The sequence below is a fragment of the Schistocerca piceifrons genome, unplaced genomic scaffold (assembly GCF_021461385.2).
Source record: "Schistocerca piceifrons isolate TAMUIC-IGC-003096 unplaced genomic scaffold, iqSchPice1.1 HiC_scaffold_1772, whole genome shotgun sequence".
In the NCBI taxonomy this organism is placed as follows: domain Eukaryota; kingdom Metazoa; phylum Arthropoda; class Insecta; order Orthoptera; family Acrididae; genus Schistocerca; species Schistocerca piceifrons.
In genome coordinates, this window is record NW_025727648.1 from 808,767 (window position 1) to 832,003 (window position 23,237).

At 51.8% G+C, this 23,237-nt stretch overlaps 32 non-coding genes across 32 annotated transcripts; all 32 read right to left on the bottom strand.

Moving 5' to 3' along the window:
* Positions 1-2,010: 2,010 nt before the first annotated feature.
* Positions 2,011-2,082, bottom strand: Trnat-agu. Its single transcript has one exon. It is a non-coding gene; the product is annotated as a tRNA-Thr (tRNA).
* A 321-nt stretch (positions 2,083-2,403) lies between these two features.
* On the bottom strand, positions 2,404-2,476 carry Trnak-cuu. The gene has a single exon. It is a non-coding gene; the product is annotated as a tRNA-Lys (tRNA).
* A 438-nt stretch (positions 2,477-2,914) lies between these two features.
* On the bottom strand, positions 2,915-2,987 carry Trnar-ucg. The gene has a single exon. It is a non-coding gene; the product is annotated as a tRNA-Arg (tRNA).
* A 556-nt stretch (positions 2,988-3,543) lies between these two features.
* Positions 3,544-3,615, bottom strand: Trnat-agu. Its single transcript has one exon. It is a non-coding gene; the product is annotated as a tRNA-Thr (tRNA).
* A 321-nt stretch (positions 3,616-3,936) lies between these two features.
* Positions 3,937-4,009, bottom strand: Trnak-cuu. Its single transcript has one exon. It is a non-coding gene; the product is annotated as a tRNA-Lys (tRNA).
* Positions 4,010-4,447: 438 nt separating this feature from the next.
* Positions 4,448-4,520, bottom strand: Trnar-ucg. The gene has a single exon. It is a non-coding gene; the product is annotated as a tRNA-Arg (tRNA).
* A 554-nt stretch (positions 4,521-5,074) lies between these two features.
* On the bottom strand, positions 5,075-5,146 carry Trnat-agu. Its single transcript has one exon. It is a non-coding gene; the product is annotated as a tRNA-Thr (tRNA).
* Positions 5,147-5,467: 321 nt separating this feature from the next.
* Positions 5,468-5,540, bottom strand: Trnak-cuu. The gene has a single exon. It is a non-coding gene; the product is annotated as a tRNA-Lys (tRNA).
* Positions 5,541-5,978: 438 nt separating this feature from the next.
* Positions 5,979-6,051, bottom strand: Trnar-ucg. The gene has a single exon. It is a non-coding gene; the product is annotated as a tRNA-Arg (tRNA).
* Positions 6,052-6,623: 572 nt separating this feature from the next.
* Trnat-agu lies at positions 6,624-6,695 on the bottom strand. The gene has a single exon. It is a non-coding gene; the product is annotated as a tRNA-Thr (tRNA).
* Positions 6,696-7,016: 321 nt separating this feature from the next.
* On the bottom strand, positions 7,017-7,089 carry Trnak-cuu. The gene has a single exon. It is a non-coding gene; the product is annotated as a tRNA-Lys (tRNA).
* A 438-nt stretch (positions 7,090-7,527) lies between these two features.
* On the bottom strand, positions 7,528-7,600 carry Trnar-ucg. The gene has a single exon. It is a non-coding gene; the product is annotated as a tRNA-Arg (tRNA).
* A 563-nt stretch (positions 7,601-8,163) lies between these two features.
* Trnat-agu lies at positions 8,164-8,235 on the bottom strand. Its single transcript has one exon. It is a non-coding gene; the product is annotated as a tRNA-Thr (tRNA).
* A 321-nt stretch (positions 8,236-8,556) lies between these two features.
* Trnak-cuu lies at positions 8,557-8,629 on the bottom strand. Its single transcript has one exon. It is a non-coding gene; the product is annotated as a tRNA-Lys (tRNA).
* Positions 8,630-9,067: 438 nt separating this feature from the next.
* On the bottom strand, positions 9,068-9,140 carry Trnar-ucg. The gene has a single exon. It is a non-coding gene; the product is annotated as a tRNA-Arg (tRNA).
* A 5,937-nt stretch (positions 9,141-15,077) lies between these two features.
* On the bottom strand, positions 15,078-15,149 carry Trnat-agu. The gene has a single exon. It is a non-coding gene; the product is annotated as a tRNA-Thr (tRNA).
* Positions 15,150-15,470: 321 nt separating this feature from the next.
* Positions 15,471-15,543, bottom strand: Trnak-cuu. The gene has a single exon. It is a non-coding gene; the product is annotated as a tRNA-Lys (tRNA).
* A 438-nt stretch (positions 15,544-15,981) lies between these two features.
* On the bottom strand, positions 15,982-16,054 carry Trnar-ucg. The gene has a single exon. It is a non-coding gene; the product is annotated as a tRNA-Arg (tRNA).
* Positions 16,055-16,608: 554 nt separating this feature from the next.
* Positions 16,609-16,680, bottom strand: Trnat-agu. Its single transcript has one exon. It is a non-coding gene; the product is annotated as a tRNA-Thr (tRNA).
* Positions 16,681-17,001: 321 nt separating this feature from the next.
* Positions 17,002-17,074, bottom strand: Trnak-cuu. Its single transcript has one exon. It is a non-coding gene; the product is annotated as a tRNA-Lys (tRNA).
* Positions 17,075-17,512: 438 nt separating this feature from the next.
* Trnar-ucg lies at positions 17,513-17,585 on the bottom strand. The gene has a single exon. It is a non-coding gene; the product is annotated as a tRNA-Arg (tRNA).
* A 560-nt stretch (positions 17,586-18,145) lies between these two features.
* Positions 18,146-18,217, bottom strand: Trnat-agu. The gene has a single exon. It is a non-coding gene; the product is annotated as a tRNA-Thr (tRNA).
* Positions 18,218-18,538: 321 nt separating this feature from the next.
* On the bottom strand, positions 18,539-18,611 carry Trnak-cuu. The gene has a single exon. It is a non-coding gene; the product is annotated as a tRNA-Lys (tRNA).
* A 438-nt stretch (positions 18,612-19,049) lies between these two features.
* Trnar-ucg lies at positions 19,050-19,122 on the bottom strand. The gene has a single exon. It is a non-coding gene; the product is annotated as a tRNA-Arg (tRNA).
* A 551-nt stretch (positions 19,123-19,673) lies between these two features.
* Positions 19,674-19,745, bottom strand: Trnat-agu. Its single transcript has one exon. It is a non-coding gene; the product is annotated as a tRNA-Thr (tRNA).
* A 321-nt stretch (positions 19,746-20,066) lies between these two features.
* Positions 20,067-20,139, bottom strand: Trnak-cuu. Its single transcript has one exon. It is a non-coding gene; the product is annotated as a tRNA-Lys (tRNA).
* A 438-nt stretch (positions 20,140-20,577) lies between these two features.
* Positions 20,578-20,650, bottom strand: Trnar-ucg. The gene has a single exon. It is a non-coding gene; the product is annotated as a tRNA-Arg (tRNA).
* A 569-nt stretch (positions 20,651-21,219) lies between these two features.
* Trnat-agu lies at positions 21,220-21,291 on the bottom strand. Its single transcript has one exon. It is a non-coding gene; the product is annotated as a tRNA-Thr (tRNA).
* Positions 21,292-21,612: 321 nt separating this feature from the next.
* Trnak-cuu lies at positions 21,613-21,685 on the bottom strand. Its single transcript has one exon. It is a non-coding gene; the product is annotated as a tRNA-Lys (tRNA).
* Positions 21,686-22,123: 438 nt separating this feature from the next.
* On the bottom strand, positions 22,124-22,196 carry Trnar-ccg. Its single transcript has one exon. It is a non-coding gene; the product is annotated as a tRNA-Arg (tRNA).
* A 572-nt stretch (positions 22,197-22,768) lies between these two features.
* Positions 22,769-22,840, bottom strand: Trnat-agu. Its single transcript has one exon. It is a non-coding gene; the product is annotated as a tRNA-Thr (tRNA).
* A 321-nt stretch (positions 22,841-23,161) lies between these two features.
* On the bottom strand, positions 23,162-23,234 carry Trnak-cuu. Its single transcript has one exon. It is a non-coding gene; the product is annotated as a tRNA-Lys (tRNA).
* Between the last annotated feature and the right edge of the window lie 3 nt (positions 23,235-23,237).

Sequence of the window (23,237 nt, forward strand, 5' to 3'; positions counted from 1 at the left end):
TGTCGCCAGTCCCGGCGTTTCTTAGCCGCGAGCAAATTACGAACGTGTCGCTGGAGTTGCCGGTGGCGTCGTAGTGTGTCCGGGTCACGCGTGCGGAGGAAGGCACGGTAGAGACGACGGGATTCACGGAGGAGGAGAACGGCCTGCGGGGGTAAGGTAGGACGGTGGGGGTGGATGGCGACAGTAGGAACGTGGGCCTCCACGGCCTCAGACAAGGTCTGCTGGAGAAAGGAGGCGGCATGGGTGACATCGTCAGGGTGGTGGTAGGTGAGAGGGTGGCTATCGACCTGGGTGGAGAGGGTATCCCGGTAGGCATTCCAGTCGGCTCGGGAATAATCGTGGACATACTTAGGGGGAGGATCAGTACGAGGGTCGGGGCGAGGGCGACGACCGTCCGATACGGTGAGGAGGACAGGGAGATGGTCGCTACCAATAGGTTCCAGGACATCCACCGTTATGCGGCCAAGGAGGTTGGGGGAGGAGAGGATAACATCAGGAGTGGAGTTGGATTCGGGACGGGTGTGCTGGAGGATGGGAATGAGGTCGCCTTGAAGGGAGGAGAGGAACCGATGCCACCGCCGTAACTGGGCGGCGGAACGACTATGGATGTTGAGGTCGGCGGCGATCACGTAGGAGGAGAAGGTACGGTCAATGTGGGAGAGGAAGTCGAAGGGAAGAGGGGCGTTAGGGCGGACATAGATGGTGGCGCAGGTAATGGTAAGGCCAGGGAAGAAGAGACTAAGGATCAGGTGTTCGGTGGGGTCGGGAAGGAGAGGTTGGAGCCGAACGGGGATCTGGCGGTGGTGGCCAATGGCAACTCCGCCACGCGCAACTGGGAGGGGATTATCGGAGCGATGGAGGAGATAGGGGGAGGTGTGGATGGAGTGGTGGGGTTGGAGGAAGGTTTCATTGAGGAGGAAGGCATCCACACGGTGGGTAGCAAGGGTGTGCAGGAAAAGGTTCTTGTTGGCGGGAAGGGAGCGGATATTGTTGAAAAGGATACGATGCTGTCGTGCCATGATAAGGATTTAGACGAGGGTGTCAAGGCGGGAGAAGGTGAAATGGGCCTGGTTATTGGAATAGGTGGCGTACATTTTAAGGTGGAATATGGAACGGGCGGCGAGGGAGATCTGTTGGAGGGTGTGGGGGCGCTGAAAGGGATGGACGTTTTGGAGGACAATGGTGAGGAACCTGATGATGTCCTCAGCAGTGGGAGGGGGACGAAGGGAATTGCCAGGAGGGGTGGGAGCGTCCAGGGGACGGACAGGGACGGTGAGTTCAGGGGTGGTGGGAGGGGGCCGGGCTTTACACTTTTGGGAGTAGGTAGGGTGGGGGAGGCTGCAGGTATTACAGGAGGGAGGGGATTGGAGGTTGGGGCACTGCCGGAGGAAGTGCGCTTGGCGACAATGCGGGCATGTGGGGGCCTCGCGGCACTCGGCTGTTGTGTGTGCATTGTAGCGCAGACATCTCTGGCAGCGCAGGGATTGAGGGGGGGAACGGGAGGGGTCGACTTTGTACCGCTGATTGAAGAGGAGGGCACCCTCCTTCAGGAGACGGTCAATGGAGGGGGCGTCCTCAGAGAACACCCGCATAAGGCGGGTGGGGCCGGTCGCGTTAAAAATGCGGCGGACTGCCCGCACCTCCAGGGTGGGATGGGCCTTCAGCTCCGCCAACACCTCCTCCTCCGTGATCGACGGACTAAGCCGAGTGATCACGGCGGTGAGGGTCGGCGGGCGACGCGGGGGTTGGGGTTGGCGGGTAGGAGATGGGGAGGGAGCAGGGGTGAGGGAGGCGTTAGGGCCAAAACGGGTGATGGGGAGGCGGGAGAGGATGTCAGTATGGAGGGTTGCCAAAAGCAACAGTTTCCGGTGCCTACTTTAATAGCACCATTCGCACTATTCTTTTGCGAGAGCAATTCTTGAATACCGCACCCATTCATAATTTTTTTTTTTATCCTTGACCACTTTTTTCGAAAGCGCTACGGTAGATGGGGCTGTTACAAAATTCATTTGCCTCCTGTGAGGATCGAACTCACGACCTCTGGTTTACTAGACCAGCGCTCTGCCACTGAGCTAAGGAGGCGCCGCCTAGCGCCCTTTTCGGGTACTTTATTCTTATGGACTAGTGAATCGGAGCCCTTCAGCTGGAAACGCACCGCATTAGCGACCATTACTTGCATTTAGTTAGCACAGCTGCTGCTTTCCTACACATCTCACACGATATCGATGTACGCCTAAAATTCCAAAACAACACATTTATTTCATTTCAGAGTTACTTTCAGCTTCAAAAACCATTCCTCTGATATTCATACGAAGCTAGGCATCGTCGTAACCCGTTACGTTCATTACGCAAGGCTCACGAGAGGGGCGCAGGTTGCATCCGCGTAGACACAAAATTTAGCGCCGCCCAGCGTGGGGCTCTAACCCACGACCCTCAGATTAAGAGTCTCATGCTCTACCGACCGAGCTAGCCGGGCTCCACGCAACGCGTTACGAGGCATACAGTATTTATGCGACCTGCGACCATCTATGGAAGATCCTTTTGACTACAGCTTATTTCCTGCTGCCACAAATGAGCTACAATCCTATTCAATGGAAAATTGTCTCCGAAAGGCATCAAATCTACTTGAAATGATACGTGGCTATCAGCACCATTATTCAACACACATGCTCGACAGTGCGCAGACGCCTGTGGCGTAGCTCTTGGGTCCTGAGTCAGATGCAGTAGTTCCAAAAGAACTCTCCTGATCGGCACTGTGCCGAAAATTTCGCTACACAACCCCTTTGTCTTGCTTGAGCTTCAGGTAGGCGCCGGTTTGCAGCCAGGAAGTGGACAGCAGCAACTTTCAACTAATTTTGTACTACTCAAACAACACAGTAAAACAGCATGCAACTTTTGCAGAACTGGAAAAGCTCGACCGTGACAGGATTCGAACCTGCAATCTTCGGATCCGAAGTCCGACGCCTTATCCATTAGGCCACACGGTCACTGGCGCAATATGCTTCCCCACACACACCTCATTTTCGCCATTTGTACGCTTGCCGGAATGAATTTCCCATCTTTGACGCAATCCTCCATCTCCAATTTCAGTACTAAAAAGGCGACGCTACTTCTTGCTGTGTCCCATCGCAAGTTACATTCAAGCCCTTATGACGCTGATCAAACAAGAGGTTGCAAATCAGCTTCAATCGCTTACTGCCATCTCTGTCGGTTGCAGAAGGTACCTCACCCTATGTCATACAATGGCGAGTTGCCGCTGTTACCAAAGCGCCGACGACGACGACGACGACGACGACGACGACGACAACCGCGAGGGTCTCTACCAGGGGTAGAAAATACATCACAAGAACTAAGTATTTCACGTCGGCATTCTCCGGAGACTGCCAAAAGCAACAGTTTCCGGTGCCTACTTTAATAGCACCATTCGCACTATTCTTTTGCGAGAGCAATTCTTGAATACCGCACCCATTCATATTTTTTTTTTTATCCTTGACCACTTTTTTCGAAAGCGCTACGGTAGATGGGGCTGTTACAAAATTCATTTGCCTCCTGTGAGGATCGAACTCACGACCTCTGGTTTACTAGACCAGCGCTCTGCCACTGAGCTAAGGAGGCGCCGCCTAGCGCCCTTTTCGGGTACTTTATTCTTATGGACTAGTGAATCGGAGCCCTTCAGCTGGAAACGCACCGCATTAGCGACCATTACTTGCATTTAGTTAGCACAGCTGCTGCTTTCCTACACATCTCACACGATATCGATGTACGCCTAAAATTCCAAAACAACACATTTATTTCATTTCAGAGTTACTTTCAGCTTCAAAAACCATTCCTCTGATATTCATACGAAGCTAGGCATCGTCGTAACCCGTTACGTTCATTACGCAAGGCTCACGAGAGGGGCGCAGGTTGCATCCGCGTAGACACAAAATTTAGCGCCGCCCAGCGTGGGGCTCTAACCCACGACCCTCAGATTAAGAGTCTCATGCTCTACCGACCGAGCTAGCCGGGCTCCACGCAACGCGTTACGAGGCATACAGTATTTATGCGACCTGCGACCATCTATGGAAGATCCTTTTGACTACAGCTTATTTCCTGCTGCCACAAATGAGCTACAATCCTATTCAATGGAAAATTGTCTCCGAAAGGCATCAAATCTACTTGAAATGATACGTGGCTATCAGCACCATTATTCAACACACATGCTCGACAGTGCGCAGACGCCTGTGGCGTAGCTCTTGGGTCCTGAGTCAGATGCAGTAGTTCCAAAAGAACTCTCCTGATCGGCACTGTGCCGAAAATTTCGCTACACAACCCCTTTGTCTTGCTTGAGCTTCAGGTAGGCGCCGGTTTGCAGCCAGGAAGCGGACAGCAGCAACTTTCAACTAATTTTGTACTACTCAAACAACACAGTAAAACAGCATGCAACTTTTGCAGAACTGGAAAAGCTCGACCGTGACAGGATTCGAACCTGCAATCTTCGGATCCGAAGTCCGACGCCTTATCCATTAGGCCACACGGTCACTGGCGCAATATGCTTCCCCACACACACCTCATTTTCGCCATTTGTACGCTTGCCGGAATGAATTTCCCATCTTTGACGCAATCCTCCATCTCCAATTTCAGTACTAAAAAGGCGACGCTACTTCTTGCTGTGTCCCATCGCAAGTTACATTCAAGCCCTTATGACGCTGATCAAACAAGAGGTTGCAAATCAGCTTCAATCGCTTACTGCCATCTCTGTCGGTTGCAGAAGGTACCTCACCCTATGTCATACAATGGCGAGTTGCCGCTGTTACCAAAGCGCCGACGACGACGACGACGACGACGACGACGACGACAACCGCGAGGGTCTCTACCAGGGGTAGAAAATACATCACAAGAACTAAGTATTTCACGTCGGCATTCTCCGGAGACTGCCAAAAGCAACAGTTTCCGGTGCCTACTTTAATAGCACCATTCGCACTATTCTTTTGCGAGAGCAATTCTTGAATACCGCACCCATTCATAATTTTTTTTATCCTTGACCACTTTTTTCGAAAGCGCTACGGTAGATGGGGCTGTTACAAAATTCATTTGCCTCCTGTGAGGATCGAACTCACGACCTCTGGTTTACTAGACCAGCGCTCTGCCACTGAGCTAAGGAGGCGCCGCCTAGCGCCCTTTTCGGGTACTTTATTCTTATGGACTAGTGAATCGGAGCCCTTCAGCTGGAAACGCACCGCATTAGCGACCATTACTTGCATTTAGTTAGCACAGCTGCTGCTTTCCTACACATCTCACACGATATCGATGTACGCCTAAAATTCCAAAACAACACATTTATTTCATTTCAGAGTTACTTTCAGCTTCAAAAACCATTCCTCTGATATTCATACGAAGCTAGGCATCGTCGTAACCCGTTACGTTCATTACGCAAGGCTCACGAGAGGGGCGCAGGTTGCATCCGCGTAGACACAAAATTTAGCGCCGCCCAGCGTGGGGCTCTAACCCACGACCCTCAGATTAAGAGTCTCATGCTCTACCGACCGAGCTAGCCGGGCTCCACGCAACGCGTTACGAGGCATACAGTATTTATGCGACCTGCGACCATCTATGGAAGATCCTTTTGACTACAGCTTATTTCCTGCTGCCACAAATGAGCTACAATCCTATTCAATGGAAAATTGTCTCCGAAAGGCATCAAATCTACTTGAAATGATACGTGGCTATCAGCACCATTATTCAACACACATGCTCGACAGTGCGCAGACGCCTGTGGCGTAGCTCTTGGGTCCTGAGTCAGATGCAGTAGTTCCAAAAGAACTCTCCTGATCGGCACTGTGCCGAAAATTTCGCTACACAACCCCTTTGTCTTGCTTGAGCTTCAGGTAGGCGCCGGTTTGCAGCCAGGAAGCGGACAGCAGCAACTTTCAACTAATTTTGTACTACTCAAACAACACAGTAAAACAGCATGCAACTTTTGCAGAACTGGAAAAGCTCGACCGTGACAGGATTCGAGCCTGCAATCTTCGGATCCGAAGTCCGACGCCTTATCCATTAGGCCACACGGTCACTGGCGCAATATGCTTCCCCACACACACCTCATTTTCGCCATTTGTACGCTTGCCGGAATGAATTTCCCATCTTTGACGCAATCCTCCATCTCCAATTTCAGTACTAAAAAGGCGACGCTACTTCTTGCTGTGTCCCATCGCAAGTTACATTCAAGCCCTTATGACGCTGATCAAACAAGAGGTTGCAAATCAGCTTCAATCGCTTACTGCCATCTCTGTCGGTTGCAGAAGGTACCTCACCCTATGTCATACAATGGCGAGTTGCCGCTGTTACCAAAGCGGCGGCGGCGCCGACGACGACGACGACGACGACGACGACGACGACGACGACGACAACCGCGAGGGTCTCTACCAGGGGTAGAAAATACATCACAAGAACTAAGTATTTCACGTCGGCATTCTCCGGAGACTGCCAAAAGCAACAGTTTCCGGTGCCTACTTTAATAGCACCATTCGCACTATTCTTTTGCGAGAGCAATTCTTAAATACCGCACCCATTCATAATTTTTTTTATCCTTGACCACTTTTTTCGAAAGCGCTACGGTAGATGGGGCTGTTACAAAATTCATTTGCCTCCTGTGAGGATCGAACTCACGACCTCTGGTTTACTAGACCAGCGCTCTGCCACTGAGCTAAGGAGGCGCCGCCTAGCGCCCTTTTCGGGTACTTTATTCTTATGGACTAGTGAATCGGAGCCCTTCAGCTGGAAACGCACCGCATTAGCGACCATTACTTGCATTTAGTTAGCACAGCTGCTGCTTTCCTACACATCTCACACGATATCGATGTACGCCTAAAATTCCAAAACAACACATTTATTTCATTTCAGAGTTACTTTCAGCTTCAAAAACCATTCCTCTGATATTCATACGAAGCTAGGCATCGTCGTAACCCGTTACGTTCATTACGCAAGGCTCACGAGAGGGGCGCAGGTTGCATCCGCGTAGACACAAAATTTAGCGCCGCCCAGCGTGGGGCTCTAACCCACGACCCTCAGATTAAGAGTCTCATGCTCTACCGACCGAGCTAGCCGGGCTCCACGCAACGCGTTACGAGGCATACAGTATTTATGCGACCTGCGACCATCTATGGAAGATCCTTTTGACTACAGCTTATTTCCTGCTGCCACAAATGAGCTACAATCCTATTCAATGGAAAATTGTCTCCGAAAGGCATCAAATCTACTTGAAATGATACGTGGCTATCAGCACCATTATTCAACACACATGCTCGACAGTGCGCAGACGCCTGTGGCGTAGCTCTTGGGTCCTGAGTCAGATGCAGTAGTTCCAAAAGAACTCTCCTGATCGGCACTGTGCCGAAAATTTCGCTACACAACCCCTTTGTCTTGCTTGAGCTTCAGGTAGGCGCCGGTTTGCAGCCAGGAAGCGGACAGCAGCAACTTTCAACTAATTTTGTACTACTCAAACAACACAGTAAAACAGCATGCAACTTTTGCAGAACTGGAAAAGCTCGACCGTGACAGGATTCGAACCTGCAATCTTCGGATCCGAAGTCCGACGCCTTATCCATTAGGCCACACGGTCACTGGCGCAATATGCTTCCCCACACACACCTCATTTTCGCCATTTGTACGCTTGCCGGAATGAATTTCCCATCTTTGACGCAATCCTCCATCTCCAATTTCAGTACTAAAAAGGCGACGCTACTTCTTGCTGTGTCCCATCGCAAGTTACATTCAAGCCCTTATGACGCTGATCAAACAAGAGGTTGCAAATCAGCTTCAATCGCTTACTGCCATCTCTGTCGGTTGCAGAAGGTACCTCACCCTATGTCATACAATGGCGAGTTGCCGCTGTTACCAAAGCGGCGGCGGCGCCGACGACGACGACGACGACGACGACGACGACGACAACCGCGAGGGTCTCTACCAGGGGTAGAAAATACATCACAAGAACTAAGTATTTCACGTCGGCATTCTCCGGAGACTGCCAAAAGCAACAGTTTCCGGTGACTACTTTAATAGCACCATTCGCACTATTCTTTTGCGAGAGCAATTCTTGAATACCGCACCCATTCATAATTTTTTTTATCCTTGACCACTTTTTTCGAAAGCGCTACGGTAGATGGGGCTGTTACAAAATTCATTTGCCTCCTGTGAGGATCGAACTCACGACCTCTGGTTTACTAGACCAGCGCTCTGCCACTGAGCTAAGTAGGCGCCGCCTAGCGCCCTTTTCGGGTACTTTATTCTTATGGACTAGTGAATCGGAGCCCTTCAGCTGGAAACGCACCGCATTAGCGACCATTACTTGCATTTAGTTAGCACAGCTGCTGCTTTCCTACACATCTCACACGATATCGATGTACGCCTAAAATTCCAAAACAACACATTTATTTCATTTCAGAGTTACTTTCAGCTTCAAAAACCATTCCTCTGATATTCATACGAAGCTAGGCATCGTCGTAACCCGTTACGTTCATTACGCAAGGCTCACGAGAGGGGCGCAGGTTGCATCCGCGTAGACACAAAATTTAGCGCCGCCCAGCGTGGGGCTCTAACCCACGACCCTCAGATTAAGAGTCTCATGCTCTACCGACCGAGCTAGCCGGGCTCCACGCAACGCGTTACGAGGCATACAGTATTTATGCGACCTGCGACCATCTATGGAAGATCCTTTTGACTACAGCTTATTTCCTGCTGCCACAAATGAGCTACAATCCTATTCAATGGAAAATTGTCTCCGAAAGGCATCAAATCTACTTGAAATGATACGTGGCTATCAGCACCATTATTCAACACACATGCTCGACAGTGCGCAGACGCCTGTGGCGTAGCTCTTGGGTCCTGAGTCAGATGCAGTAGTTCCAAAAGAACTCTCCTGATCGGCACTGTGCCGAAAATTTCGCTACACAACCCCTTTGTCTTGCTTGAGCTTCAGGTAGGCGCCGGTTTGCAGCCAGGAAGCGGACAGCAGCAACTTTCAACTAATTTTGTACTACTCAAACAACACAGTAAAACAGCATGCAACTTTTGCAGAACTGGAAAAGCTCGACCGTGACAGGATTCGAACCTGCAATCTTCGGATCCGAAGTCCGACGCCTTATCCATTAGGCCACACGGTCACTGGCGCAATATGCTTCCCCACACACACCTCATTTTCGCCATTTGTACGCTTGCCGGAATGAATTTCCCATCTTTGACGCAATCCTCCATCTCCAATTTCAGTACTAAAAAGGCGACGCTACTTCTTGCTGTGTCCCATCGCAAGTTACATTCAAGCCCTTATGACGCTGATCAAACAAGAGGTTGCAAATCAGCTTCAATCGCTTACTGCCATCTCTGTCGGTTGCAGAAGGTACCTCACCCTATGTCATACAATGGCGAGTTGCCGCTGTTACCAAAGCGGCGGCGGCGCCGACGACGACGACGACGACGACGACAACCGCGAGGGTCTCTACCAGGGGTAGAAAATACATCACAAGAACTAAGTATTTCACGTCGGCATTCTCCGGAGACTGCCAAAAGCAACAGTTTTTTTTTTTTTTTTTTTTTTTTTTCCTTTATTGAATTTCAATTCCCCCCGAAGGGGGCGGGCTGTCAGCAGCTTAGGACGCCGCTCTGCAGCCTACAGGTTTTCTGACAAAGAGCAGGAGAATAAATAATAATAAAAAACAGGCGATATAATCGGGGACTCATTGAGTAACAAGGTGAAAAGAAAATGGGGAAATGAAAACAAACAACAGAGGGATGATGAAGCGAATAAAAATATATACGGAGCAGACAGGGGAAACAATAGACAATTAAAAAACACGGCGACAGTCTGGATCCTGTTCGCAAAGTATATAAAACGCACACCCAGCGACAGCATGGTTTCTGTTCGCAACACAACACTGAATAGTCACTAGAACACAGCACGAAAAAGTCGGCAAAGGTGACACCACAGTCGAGAGCAGGTGGGGGGAAACTGAACAGGAGATGGGAAAACAAAAAGGGGGGGAAAGGAGAGTAAAAGCGAAGGGGGGGGGGGAACCGGGAAAGGAGCTGATGGAGGATGAGGACCCATAAGAGGGGTGGGGGGCAGACGCGACAGGGAGGGGGGTAGGCAGAGGAGGGGAAGACAAAAGGACTGGGGGGGAGAAGGGAGGTAGGGAGAGGTGTAGTGGGGAGGAAACAGGACGGAAGGGGGGGGGGAAGAGGGAGCCCAGGGAAAGGACAGAGGAAAGGAGGGGGAGGGAGGATCAGAGTTGATAGGAAGGATAAATGGAGGGAGAGAGGGCATCATCCGGGAGGGGGAGTTGACGGAAGCCACCTTGGGAAAGGAGATGGAGGGTGTAGAGATGGAGGGTAGGGGGGACACAACGGTGAAGACGGGGCAGGGGGCGAGGATGGGAGAGGAGAGGAGCAACCAGGGGGTGAGGGGGTTCAAGACGGCGGGAGGTGTAGAGGATGCGGATATGTTCGAGGAAGAGGAGCAGATGGGGGAAAGGTATGAGATCATAGAGGAGCCGCGTGGGGGACGGGAGGCGGATACGGAAGGCGAGGCGGAGTGCATGACGCTCAAGGATCTGGAGGGACTGATAGAATTTGGGGGGGGCAGATATCCAGGCAGGACTGGCATAACAGAGGATGGGACGGATTAAGGATTTGTAGGTGTGGAGGATGGTAGAGGGGTGCAACCCCCATGTCCGGCCAGAGAGGAGTTTGAGGAGGCGGAGGCGGTTGTGGGCTTTGGATTGGATGGATCGGAGATGAGGGGTCCAGGTGAGGTGACGGTCAATGGTGAGGCCAAGGTAGGTGAGGGTGGGGGTGAGACGGACAGGACGTGCGCATACAGTAAGGGAGAAATCCAGGAGCCGGAAGGAGCGAGTGGTACGACCTACGATGATTGCCTGGGTCTTGGAAGGATTGAGTTTCAGGAGCCATTGGTTACACCATGCAGCAAAAAGGTCAAGGTGATTCTGGAGAAGGCGTTGGGACCGTTGGAGGGTAGGAGCGAGGGCGAGGAATGCGGTGTCATCAGCATATTGCAAGAGGTGCACTGGAGGGGGGGGTTGGGGCATATCTGCTGTGTACAGGAGGTAGAGGAGAGGGGAGAGGACAGAGCCCTGGGGCACACCGGCAGAGGGGTAGAAGGTGCGGGAATTGGCATGATGGATGGTAACGTAGGAGGGGCGGCGGGAGAGGAAGGAGGCCACCAGACGGATGTAGTTGATAGGAAGGGCGTAGGTTTGGAGTTTAAACAGGAGACCGGGATGCCAGACACGGTCGTAGGCCTTTTCAAGGTCAAGTGAGACAAAAATGGCGGAGCGACGGGAGTTAAGCTGGAGGGAGAGGAGATCAGTGAGGCGGAGGAGTTGGTCATCAGCAGAGAAGGAAGGTCGAAAGCCACATTGGGTGTTTGGGAGGAGGTGGTTTTGGTGGAGGTGGAGATGGATGCGCCGGGAAAGGATGGATTCCAAGAGCTTGCTGAACACCGACGTGAGACAGATAGGACGATAGGAAGAGGCATCAGATGGAGGCTTATTGGGTTTGGAGAACATCAGGATACGGGAGGTTTTCCACAGGTCGGGATAGAAGCCAGTGGCAAGGATGACATTATAGAGGGCGGCAAGGAGGGAAAGGAAGGAGGGAGGGCAGTGTTTGAGGTGGCGGTAGGTAACGCAGTCGTGGCCGGGAGCAGTGTTGCGTTTAGTGCGGAGTGTGAGGCTGATGTCCTGTGTAGTGATGGGAGTGTTAAGTGCAGATGGTGGGGTGTGGCCCAAGTACTGGAAGCTAGGAGCAAGGGGAGGAACAGAGGTATTCGTACGGTCCATGACATCAGGGAAGAGGGAATAATCAAAGTGGGGATCATCAGGGATGGAAAAAACATCAGAGAGGTGGGAGGCAAAGTGGTTGGCCTTACTGAGGTTGTCAGGAAAGGGACGGTCATTAAGGAGGAGAGGGTACTGGGGGGTGGGGCGGTTCCCAGTAAGGCGGTGGAAAGCAGACCAATACTTGGAAGAGTTGATGGGGAGCGTGGTGTTGAGGTGGGTACATGTCTGGCGCCAGGCTCGGCGTTTCTTCGCAACAAGCAGGTTGCGGATGTGTCGCTGTAATTGCCGGTGGCGGGTAAGTGTATCCCTGTCACGAGTGCGGAGAAAAGAGCGGTAGAGGCGGCGGGACTCCCGAAGGAGAAGGACGGCCTGTGGAGGCAGGGCGGGGCGGTGAGGGTGGACGGCTTTGGTGGGGATATGGGTGGCGACGGCGTCAGACAAAGTCTGGTGCAGGAAGGCAGCAGTGCGAGAGATGTCATCAGGAGACTGGAGGGTAAGGTCGTGGCTGTCAACCTGGGTGTGAATGGAATCCCGGTAGGCATCCCAGTTGGCACGGGAGTAATCATGGACAAGTTTAGGAGGGACGTCAGGGCGAGGAGCGTGGCGGGGATGGCGACCGTGAGAGATAGTGAGGAGGACAGGAGCATGGTCACTGCCAATGAGGTCAAGGACATCCGCGGTGATGCGCCCAAGGAGGTTGGGAGAGGCAAGGACTACATCAGGAGTGGTGTTGGATTCGGGCCGGGTGTGCTGGGGCAGGGGAACCAGGTCTCCCTGGAGAGTGGTGAGAAACTGATGCCACCGCCGGAGGTCGGCAGGATCGCGGCTGTGGATATTGAGGTCGGCGGCAATCACGTAGGTGGAGAAGGTGCGGTCAATGTGGGCCAGGAAATCATACGGGATGGGGGTGCGAGGGCGGACATAAATGGTGGCACAGGTGATGGTAAGGGCGGGGAAGAAGAGGCTGAGGGTGAGATGCTCGGCAGGATTGTTAAGGAGAGGTTGGGGCCGGACAGGGAGGTGCTTGAGGTGGCCTATAGCAACTCCGCCACGTGCCAGAGGGTACGGGTTATCGGTACGATGTAGGGTGTAAGGGGCAGTGGAGACGGAGATACGGGGCTGAAGGAAGGTTTCATTGAGGATGAAGGCATCCACGCGGTGCTGACGTAGGGTGTGGAGGAAGAGGAGTTTGTGGGTGGGCAGGGAGCGAATGTTGTGGTACAGGATACGGTACGGTTGTTGTACCATGGGAGTGGAGAGTTAGACGAGGGTGGTGAGGGGGGTGAAGGTGAAGTGGGCCTGGTTGTGGGAGTAAGTGGCATAGGTGGTAAGATGGAAGATGGAACGGGCAGCGAGGGCGATTTGGGAAAGAGTGTGGGAGCGCTGGAAGGGGTGGATGTTTTGGAGCACAATGGTGGTGAAACGGATGATGTCCTCAGCAGTAGGGGGAGGGCGGAGCGAGTTGTTGGGGTGGATGGGGTCATCAACAGGACGGACAGGGACGGTGAGCTCAGGGGTTACTGGTGGAGGTTTCGCTTTACACTTCGAGGAGTAGGTAGGATGTGGTTCATTACAAGTGTTGCAGGAGGGGGGAGAGGTGAGGTTGGGGCAATGCTTGAGGAAGTGGGAGGCTTTGCAGTGGGGACAAGTAGGGGGGTTCTTGCAGGCAGAGGTAACGTGGTCATTGTAGGTGAGACAGCGTTGGCAGCGGTAGGATTGGACAGGGGAACGGGAGGGGTCCACCTTATGGCGCTGATTGTAGATGAGGGCTCCCTCGGTGAGGAGGCGGTCAATGGAGGAGGAGGATTCAGTGAATATCCGCATGAGAAAAGTCGGCCCGGCATCATTGAAGATGCGACGGGCCGAGCGGATTTCGATGTTGGGCCGGGAGTTGAGTTCCGCCAACACCTCAGCCTCCGTGATCACGGGGCTAAGCTTCGTGATCACAGCGGTGAAGGTCGGCGGACGTCGGGGAGGTTGAGGCTGACGGGGAGAGGACGGGGTGTGGTAGGGGGTGAGGGTTGCACGTTGGCCAAATTGGATACGAGGGATGCGGGAGAGGAGGTCGGTGTGGAAGGAAGCATTGGGGGATTTTATGAGGACCGAGTCCTTGCGAGGAATCAGTTGGGAGATGGGAGCATTGGGGCAGTATTTCCGGATGGCGAGAGTGAGGGAGCGGGCATCAAGGAATTGAGGGTCAGGATTGGAGAGGACAAAGGTGTGGGTGGCAGGCGTGGCGGGGGTGGGGGTCGGGGCCGCGTCCATGGGAGTGGGTGGGTCACGGGGAGTGGGGGTTTTTTTTGGAGGAGACTGCGGGGGAAGGGTCAGCATTCGGGCGCTTGGAAGGTTTCGTGGACACCACTGGGTGGGGAGGGGGCAGGGGGACGGGTTGCAGGGGGAGATGGCGGGGGGCAGGACCACCCTGAGCAGCGGAAGAAGCAGACGGTGGGGGCGTGGGTGTCACTGAGACTGTGGAACGTCGAGCAGAGATCCGTGCTGGCTTGGAGCCTGTCGGAGGCGGTGCGGTGAGCGGCGGAAAGTCAGTAGCTGTCGATGGGGCGACAGGGATAGGGGAAGAGGAGTTGGGGGTGGGTACAGCCGAAAGTGGCGCAGGGGTGGGGTGGACAGGGAGAGAAGGAAGGACGGGAAGTGGGGTGGAGGATGAGCTCCAGGTGATGGTGGTTGGAGCAGCGGAGGGAGAGGTGAAAATGATAGTGGTAGTGGTGGTGGGTTGGGACATGGTGGCGGCGCGCGAGAAGGGCGGCGGCGGCGGCGGCGACCAGGCGGCGGCGGCGGCGGCGGCGGCGGCGGCGGCGGCCAAACGGCGGCGGCGGTGAGGACCGGCAGGCGGCAACCAAACGGCGGCGACGGCGGCGGCGGCGAGCACCGGCAGGCGGCGGCGGCGAGCACCGGCAGGCGGCGACCAGGCGGCGGTGGCGGCGGCGGCGGCGGCGGCGGCGGCGAGCAGTACTGACGACGAGCAGACGGCAAGGCAAGGGTGGGGATCTTCCACGTCGAGGGTGCACCCTGAGAGTAGCCCAGGCAGTGAAACTCGTCGACGAAGAAGTGAGGGAATCCAACCCTCGAATGAAAAGCAACAGTTTCCGGTGCCTACTTTAATAGCACCATTCGCACTATTCTTTTGCGAGAGCAATTCTTGAATACCGCACCCATTCATAATTTTTTTTATCCTTGACCACTTTTTTCGAAAGCGCTACGGTAGATGGGGCTGTTACAAAATTCATTTGCCTCCTGTGAGGATCGAACTCACGACCTCTGGTTTACTAGACCAGCGCTCTGCCACTGAGCTAAGGAGGCGCCGCCTAGCGCCCTTTTCGGGTACTTTATTCTTATGGACTAGTGAATCGGAGCCCTTCAGCTGGAAACGCACCGCATTAGCGACCATTACTTGCATTTAGTTAGCACAGCTGCTGCTTTCCTACACATCTCACACGATATCGATGTACGCCTAAAATTCCAAAACAACACATTTATTTCATTTCAGAGTTACTTTCAGCTTCAAAAACCATTCCTCTGATATTCATACGAAGCTAGGCATCGTCGTAACCCGTTACGTTCATTACGCAAGGCTCACGAGAGGGGCGCAGGTTGCATCCGCGTAGACACAAAATTTAGCGCCGCCCAGCGTGGGGCTCTAACCCACGACCCTCAGATTAAGAGTCTCATGCTCTACCGACCGAGCTAGCCGGGCTCCACGCAACGCGTTACGAGGCATACAGTATTTATGCGACCTGCGACCATCTATGGAAGATCCTTTTGACTACAGCTTATTTCCTGCTGCCACAAATGAGCTACAATCCTATTCAATGGAAAATTGTCTCCGAAAGGCATCAAATCTACTTGAAATGATACGTGGCTATCAGCACCATTATTCAACACACATGCTCGACAGTGCGCAGACGCCTGTGGCGTAGCTCTTGGGTCCTGAGTCAGATGCAGTAGTTCCAAAAGAACTCTCCTGATCGGCACTGTGCCGAAAATTTCGCTACACAACCCCTTTGTCTTGCTTGAGCTTCAGGTAGGCGCCGGTTTGCAGCCAGGAAGCGGACAGCAGCAACTTTCAACTAATTTTGTACTACTCAAACAACACAGTAAAACAGCATGCAACTTTTGCAGAACTGGAAAAGCTCGACCGTGACAGGATTCGAACCTGCAATCTTCGGATCCGAAGTCCGACGCGTTATCCATTAGGCCACACGGTCACTGGCGCAATATGCTTCCCCACACACACCTCATTTTCGCCATTTGTACGCTTGCCGGAATGAATTTCCCATCTTTGACGCAATCCTCCATCTCCAATTTCAGTACTAAAAAGGCGACGCTACTTCTTGCTGTGTCCCATCGCAAGTTACATTCAAGCCCTTATGACGCTGATCAAACAAGAGGTTGCAAATCAGCTTCAATCGCTTACTGCCATCTCTGTCGGTTGCAGAAGGTACCTCACCCTATGTCATACAATGGCGAGTTGCCGCTGTTACCAAAGCGGCGGCGGCGCCGCCGCCGCCGACGACGACGACGACAACCGCGAGGGTCTCTACCAGGGGTAGAAAATACATCACAAGAACTAAGTATTTCACGTCGGCATTCTCCGGAGACTGCCAAAAGCAACAGTTTCCGGTGCCTACTTTAATAGCACCATTCGCACTATTCTTTTGCGAGAGCAATTCTTGAATACCGCACCCATTCATAATTTTTTTTATCCTTGACCACTTTTTTCGAAAGCGCTACGGTAGATGGGGCTGTTACAAAATTCATTTGCCTCCTGTGAGGATCGAACTCACGACCTCTGGTTTACTAGACCAGCGCTCTGCCACTGAGCTAAGGAGGCGCCGCCTAGCGCCCTTTTCGGGTACTTTATTCTTATGGACTAGTGAATCGGAGCCCTTCAGCTGGAAACGCACCGCATTAGCGACCATTACTTGCATTTAGTTAGCACAGCTGCTGCTTTCCTACACATCTCACACGATATCGATGTACGCCTAAAATTCCAAAACAACACATTTATTTCATTTCAGAGTTACTTTCAGCTTCAAAAACCATTCCTCTGATATTCATACGAAGCTAGGCATCGTCGTAACCCGTTACGTTCATTACGCAAGGCTCACGAGAGGGGCGCAGGTTGCATCAGCGTAGACACAAAATTTAGCGCCGCCCAGCGTGGGGCTCTAACCCACGACCCTCAGATTAAGAGTCTCATGCTCTACCGACCGAGCTAGCCGGGCTCCACGCAACGCGTTACGAGGCATACAGTATTTATGCGACCTGCGACCATCTATGGAAGATCCTTTTGACTACAGCTTATTTCCTGCTGCCACAAATGAGCTACAATCCTATTCAATGGAAAATTGTCTCCGAAAGGCATCAAATCTACTTGAAATGATACGTGGCTATCAGCACCATTATTCAACACACATGCTCGACAGTGCGCAGACGCCTGTGGCGTAGCTCTTGGGTCCTGAGTCAGATGCAGTAGTTCCAAAAGAACTCTCCTGATCGGCACTGTGCCGAAAATTTCGCTACACAACCCCTTTGTCTTGCTTGAGCTTCAGGTAGGCGCCGGTTTGAAGCCAGGAAGCGGACAGCAGCAACTTTCAACTAATTTTGTACTACTCAAACAACACAGTAAAACAGCATGCAACTTTTGCAGAACTGGAAAAACTCGACCGTGACAGGATTCGAACCTGCAATCTTCGGATCCGAAGTCCGACGCCTTATCCATTAGGCCACACGGTCACTGGCGCAATATGCTTCCCCACACACACCTCATTTTCGCCATTTGTACGCTTGCCGGAATGAATTTCCCATCTTTGACGCAATCCTCCATCTCCAATTTCAGTACTAAAAAGGCGACGCTACTTCTTGCTGTGTCCCATCGCAAGTTACATTCAAGCCCTTATGACGCTGATCAAACAAGAGGTTGCAAATCAGCTTCAATCGCTTACTGCCATCTCTGTCGGTTGCAGAAGGTACCTCACCCTATGTCATACAATGGCGAGTTGCCGCTGTTACCAAAGCGGCGGCGGCGCCGACGACGACGACGACGACGACGACGACGACAACCGCGAGGGTCTCTACCAGGGGTAGAAAATACATCACAAGAACTAAGTATTTCACGTCGGCATTCTCCGGAGACTGCCAAAAGCAACAGTTTCCGGTGCCTACTTTAATAGCACCATTCGCACTATTCTTTTGCGAGAGCAATTCTTGAATACCGCACCCATTCATAATTTTTTTTATCCTTGACCACTTTTTTCGAAAGCGCTACGGTAGATGGGGCTGTTACAAAATTCATTTGCCTCCTGTGAGGATCGAACTCACGACCTCTGGTTTACTAGACCAGCGCTCTGCCACTGAGCTAAGTAGGCGCCGCCTAGCGCCCTTTTCGGGTACTTTATTCTTATGGACTAGTGAATCGGAGCCCTTCAGCTGGAAACGCACCGCATTAGCGACCATTACTTGCATTTAGTTAGCACAGCTGCTGCTTTCCTACACATCTCACACGATATCGATGTACGCCTAAAATTCCAAAACAACACATTTATTTCATTTCAGAGTTACTTTCAGCTTCAAAAACCATTCCTCTGATATTCATACGAAGCTAGGCATCGTCGTAACCCGTTACGTTCATTACGCAAGGCTCACGAGAGGGGCGCAGGTTGCATCCGCGTAGACACAAAATTTAGCGCCGCCCAGCGTGGGGCTCTAACCCACGACCCTCAGATTAAGAGTCTCATGCTCTACCGACCGAGCTAGCCGGGCTCCACGCAACGCGTTACGAGGCATACAGTATTTATGCGACCTGCGACCATCTATGGAAGATCCTTTTGACTACAGCTTATTTCCTGCTGCCACAAATGAGCTACAATCCTATTCAATGGAAAATTGTCTCCGAAAGGCATCAAATCTACTTGAAATGATACGTGGCTATCAGCACCATTATTCAACACACATGCTCGACAGTGCGCAGACGCCTGTGGCGTAGCTCTTGGGTCCTGAGTCAGATGCAGTAGTTCCAAAAGAACTCTCCTGATCGGCACTGTGCCGAAAATTTCGCTACACAACCCCTTTGTCTTGCTTGAGCTTCAGGTAGGCGCCGGTTTGCAGCCAGGAAGCGGACAGCAGCAACTTTCAACTAATTTTGTACTACTCAAACAACACAGTAAAACAGCATGCAACTTTTGCAGAACTGGAAAAACTCGACCGTGACAGGATTCGAACCTGCAATCTTCGGATCCGAAGTCCGACGCCTTATCCATTAGGCCACACGGTCACTGGCGCAATATGCTTCCCCACACACACCTCATTTTCGCCATTTGTACGCTTGCCGGAATGAATTTCCCATCTTTGACGCAATCCTCCATCTCCAATTTCAGTACTAAAAAGGCGACGCTACTTCTTGCTGTGTCCCATCGCAAGTTACATTCAAGCCCTTATGACGCTGATCAAACAAGAGGTTGCAAATCAGCTTCAATCGCTTACTGCCATCTCTGTCGGTTGCAGAAGGTACCTCACCCTATGTCATACAATGGCGAGTTGCCGCTGTTACCAAAGCGGCGGCGGCGCCGCCGCCGACGACGACGACGACAACCGCGAGGGTCTCTACCAGGGGTAGAAAATACATCACAAGAACTAAGTATTTCACGTCGGCATTCTCCGGAGACTGCCAAAAGCAACAGTTTCCGGTGCCTACTTTAATAGCACCATTCGCACTATTCTTTTGCGAGAGCAATTCTTGAATACCGCACCCATTCATAATTTTTTTTATCCTTGACCACTTTTTTCGAAAGCGCTACGGTAGATGGGGCTGTTACAAAATTCATTTGCCTCCTGTGAGGATCGAACTCACGACCTCTGGTTTACTAGACCAGCGCTCTGCCACTGAGCTAAGGAGGCGCCGCCTAGCGCCCTTTTCGGGTACTTTATTCTTATGGACTAGTGAATCGGAGCCCTTCAGCTGGAAACGCACCGCATTAGCGACCATTACTTGCATTTAGTTAGCACAGCTGCTGCTTTCCTACACGTCTCACACGATATCGATGTACGCCTAAAATTCCAAAACAACACATTTATTTCATTTCAGAGTTACTTTCAGCTTCAAAAACCATTCCTCTGATATTCATACGAAGCTAGGCATCGTCGTAACCCGTTACGTTCATTACGCAAGGCTCACGAGAGGGGCGCAGGTTGCATCCGCGTAGACACAAAATTTAGCGCCGCCCAGCGTGGGGCTCTAACCCACGACCCTCAGATTAAGAGTCTCATGCTCTACCGACCGAGCTAGCCGGGCTCCACACAACGCGTTACGAGGCATACAGTATTTATGCGACCTGCGACCATCTATGGAAGATCCTTTTGACTACAGCTTATTTCCTGCTGCCACAAATGAGCTACAATCCTATTCAATGGAAAATTGTCTCCGAAAGGCATCAAATCTACTTGAAATGATACGTGGCTATCAGCACCATTATTCAACACACATGCTCGACAGTGCGCAGACGCCTGTGGCGTAGCTCTTGGGTCCTGAGTCAGATGCAGTAGTTCCAAAAGAACTCTCCTGATCGGCACTGTGCCGAAAATTTCGCTACACAACCCCTTTGTCTTGCTTGAGCTTCAGGTAGGCGCCGGTTTGCAGCCAGGAAGCGGACAGCAGCAACTTTCAACTAATTTTGTACTACTGAAACAACACAGTATAACAGCATGCAACTTTTGCAGGACTGGAAAAACTCGACCGTGACAGGATTCGAACCTGCAATCTTCGGATCCGAAGTCCGACGCCTTATCCATTAGGCCACACGGTCACTGGCGCAATATGCTTCCCCACACACACCTCATTTTCGCCATTTGTACGCTTGCCGGAATGAATTTCCCATCTTTGACGCAATCCTCCATCTCCAATTTCAGTACTAAAAAGGCGACGCTACTTCTTGCTGTGTCCCATCGCAAGTTACATTCAAGCCCTTATGACGCTGATCAAACAAGAGGTTGCAAATCAGCTTCAATCGCTTACTGCCATCTCTGTCGGTTGCAGAAGGTACCTCACCCTATGTCATACAATGGCGAGTTGCCGCTGTTACCAAAGCGGCGGCGGCGCCGACGACGACGACGACGACGACGACGACGACGACGACGGCAACCGCGAGGGTCTCTACCAGGGGTAGAAAATACATCACAAGAACTAAGTATTTCACGTCGGCATTCTCCGGAGACTGCCAAAAGCAACAGTTTCCGGTGCCTACTTTAATAGCACCATTCGCACTATTCTTTTGCGAGAGCAATTCTTAAATACCGCACCCATTCATAATTTTTTTTATCCTTGACCACTTTTTTCGAAAGCGCTACGGTAGATGGGGCTGTTAAAAAATTCATTTGCCTCCTGTGAGGATCGAACTCACGACCTCTGGTTTACTAGACCAGCGCTCTGCCACTGAGCTAAGGAGGCGCCGCCTAGCGCCCTTTTCGGGTAATTTATTCTTATGGACTAGTGAATCGGAGCCCTTCAGCTGGAAACGCACCGCATTAGCGACCATTACTTGCATTTAGTTAGCACAGCTGCTGCTTTCCTACACATCTCACACGATATCGATGTACGCCTAAAATTCCAAAACAACACATTTATTTCATTTCAGAGTTACTTTCAGCTTCAAAAACCATTCCTCTGATATTCATACGAAGCTAGGCATCGTCGTAACCCGTTACGTTCATTACGCAAGGCTCACGAGAGGGGCGCAGGTTGCATCCGCGTAGACACAAAATTTAGCGCCGCCCAGCGTGGGGCTCTAACCCACGACCCTCAGATTAAGAGTCTCATGCTCTACCGACTGAGCTAGCCGGGCTCCACACAACGCGTTACGAGCCATACAGTATTTATGCGACCTGCGACCATCTATGGAAGATCCTTTTGACTACAGCTTATTTCCTGCTGCCACAAATGAGCTACAATCCTATTCAATGAAAAATTGTCTCCGAAAGGCATCAAATCTACTTGAAATGATACGTGGCTATCAGCACCATTATTCAACACACATGCTCGACAGTGCGCAGACGCCTGTGGCGTAGCTCTTGGGTCCTGAGTCAGATGCAGTAGTTCCAAAAGAACTCTCCTGATCGGCACTGTGCCGAAAATTTCGCTACACAACCCCTTTGTCTTGCTTGAGCTTCAGGTAGGCGCCGGTTTGCAGCCAGGAAGCGGACAGCAGCAACTTTCAACTAATTTTGTACTACTCAAACAACACAGTAAAACAGCATGCAACTTTTGCAGAACTGGAAAAACTCGACCGTGACAGGATTCGAACCTGCAATCTTCGGATCCGGGTTCCGACGCCTTATCCATTAGGCCACACGGTCACTGGCGCAATATGCTTCCCCACACACACCTCATTTTCGCCATTTGTACGCTTGCCGGAATGAATTTCCCATCTTTGACGCAATCCTCCATCTCCAATTTCAGTACTAAAAAGGCGACGCTACTTCTTGCTGTGTCCCATCGCAAGTTACATTCAAGCCCTTATGACGCTGATCAAACAAGAGGTTGCAAATCAGCTTCAATCGCTTACTGCCATCTCTGTCGGTTGCAGAAGGTACCTCACCCTATGTCATACAATGGCGAGTTGCCGCTGTTACCAAAGCGGCGGCGGCGCCGACGACGACGACGACGACGACGACGACGACGACGACGACGACAACCGCGAGGGTCTCTACCAGGGGTAGAAAATACATCACAAGAACTAAGTATTTCACGTCGGCATTCTCCGGAGACTGCCAAAAGCAACAGTTTCCGGTGCCTACTTTAATAGCACCATTCGCACTATTCTTTTGCGAGAGCAATTCTTAAATACCCCACCCATTCATAATTTTTTTTATCCTTGACCACTTTTTTCGAAAGCGCTACGGTAGATGGGGCTGTTACAAAATTCATTTGCCTCCTGTGAGGATCGAACTCACGACCTCTGGTTTACTAGACCAGCGCTCTGCCACTGAGCTAAGGAGGCGCCGCCTAGCGCCCTTTTCGGGTACTTTATTCTTATGGACTAGTGAATCGGAGCCCTTCAGCTGGAAACGCACCGCATTAGCGACCATTACTTGCATTTAGTTAGCACAGCTGCTGCTTTCCTACACATCTCACACGATATCGATGTACGCCTAAAATACCAAAACAACACATTTATTTCATTTCAGAGTTACTTTCAGCTTCAAAAACCATTCCTCTGATATTCATACGAAGCTAGGCATCGTCGTAACCCGTTACGTTCATTACGCAAGGCTCACGAGAGGGGCGCAGGTTGCATCCGCGTAGACACAAAATTTAGCGCCGCCCAGCGTGGGGCTCTAACCCACGACCCTCAGATTAAGAGTCTCATGCTCTACCGACCGAGCTAGCCGGGCTCC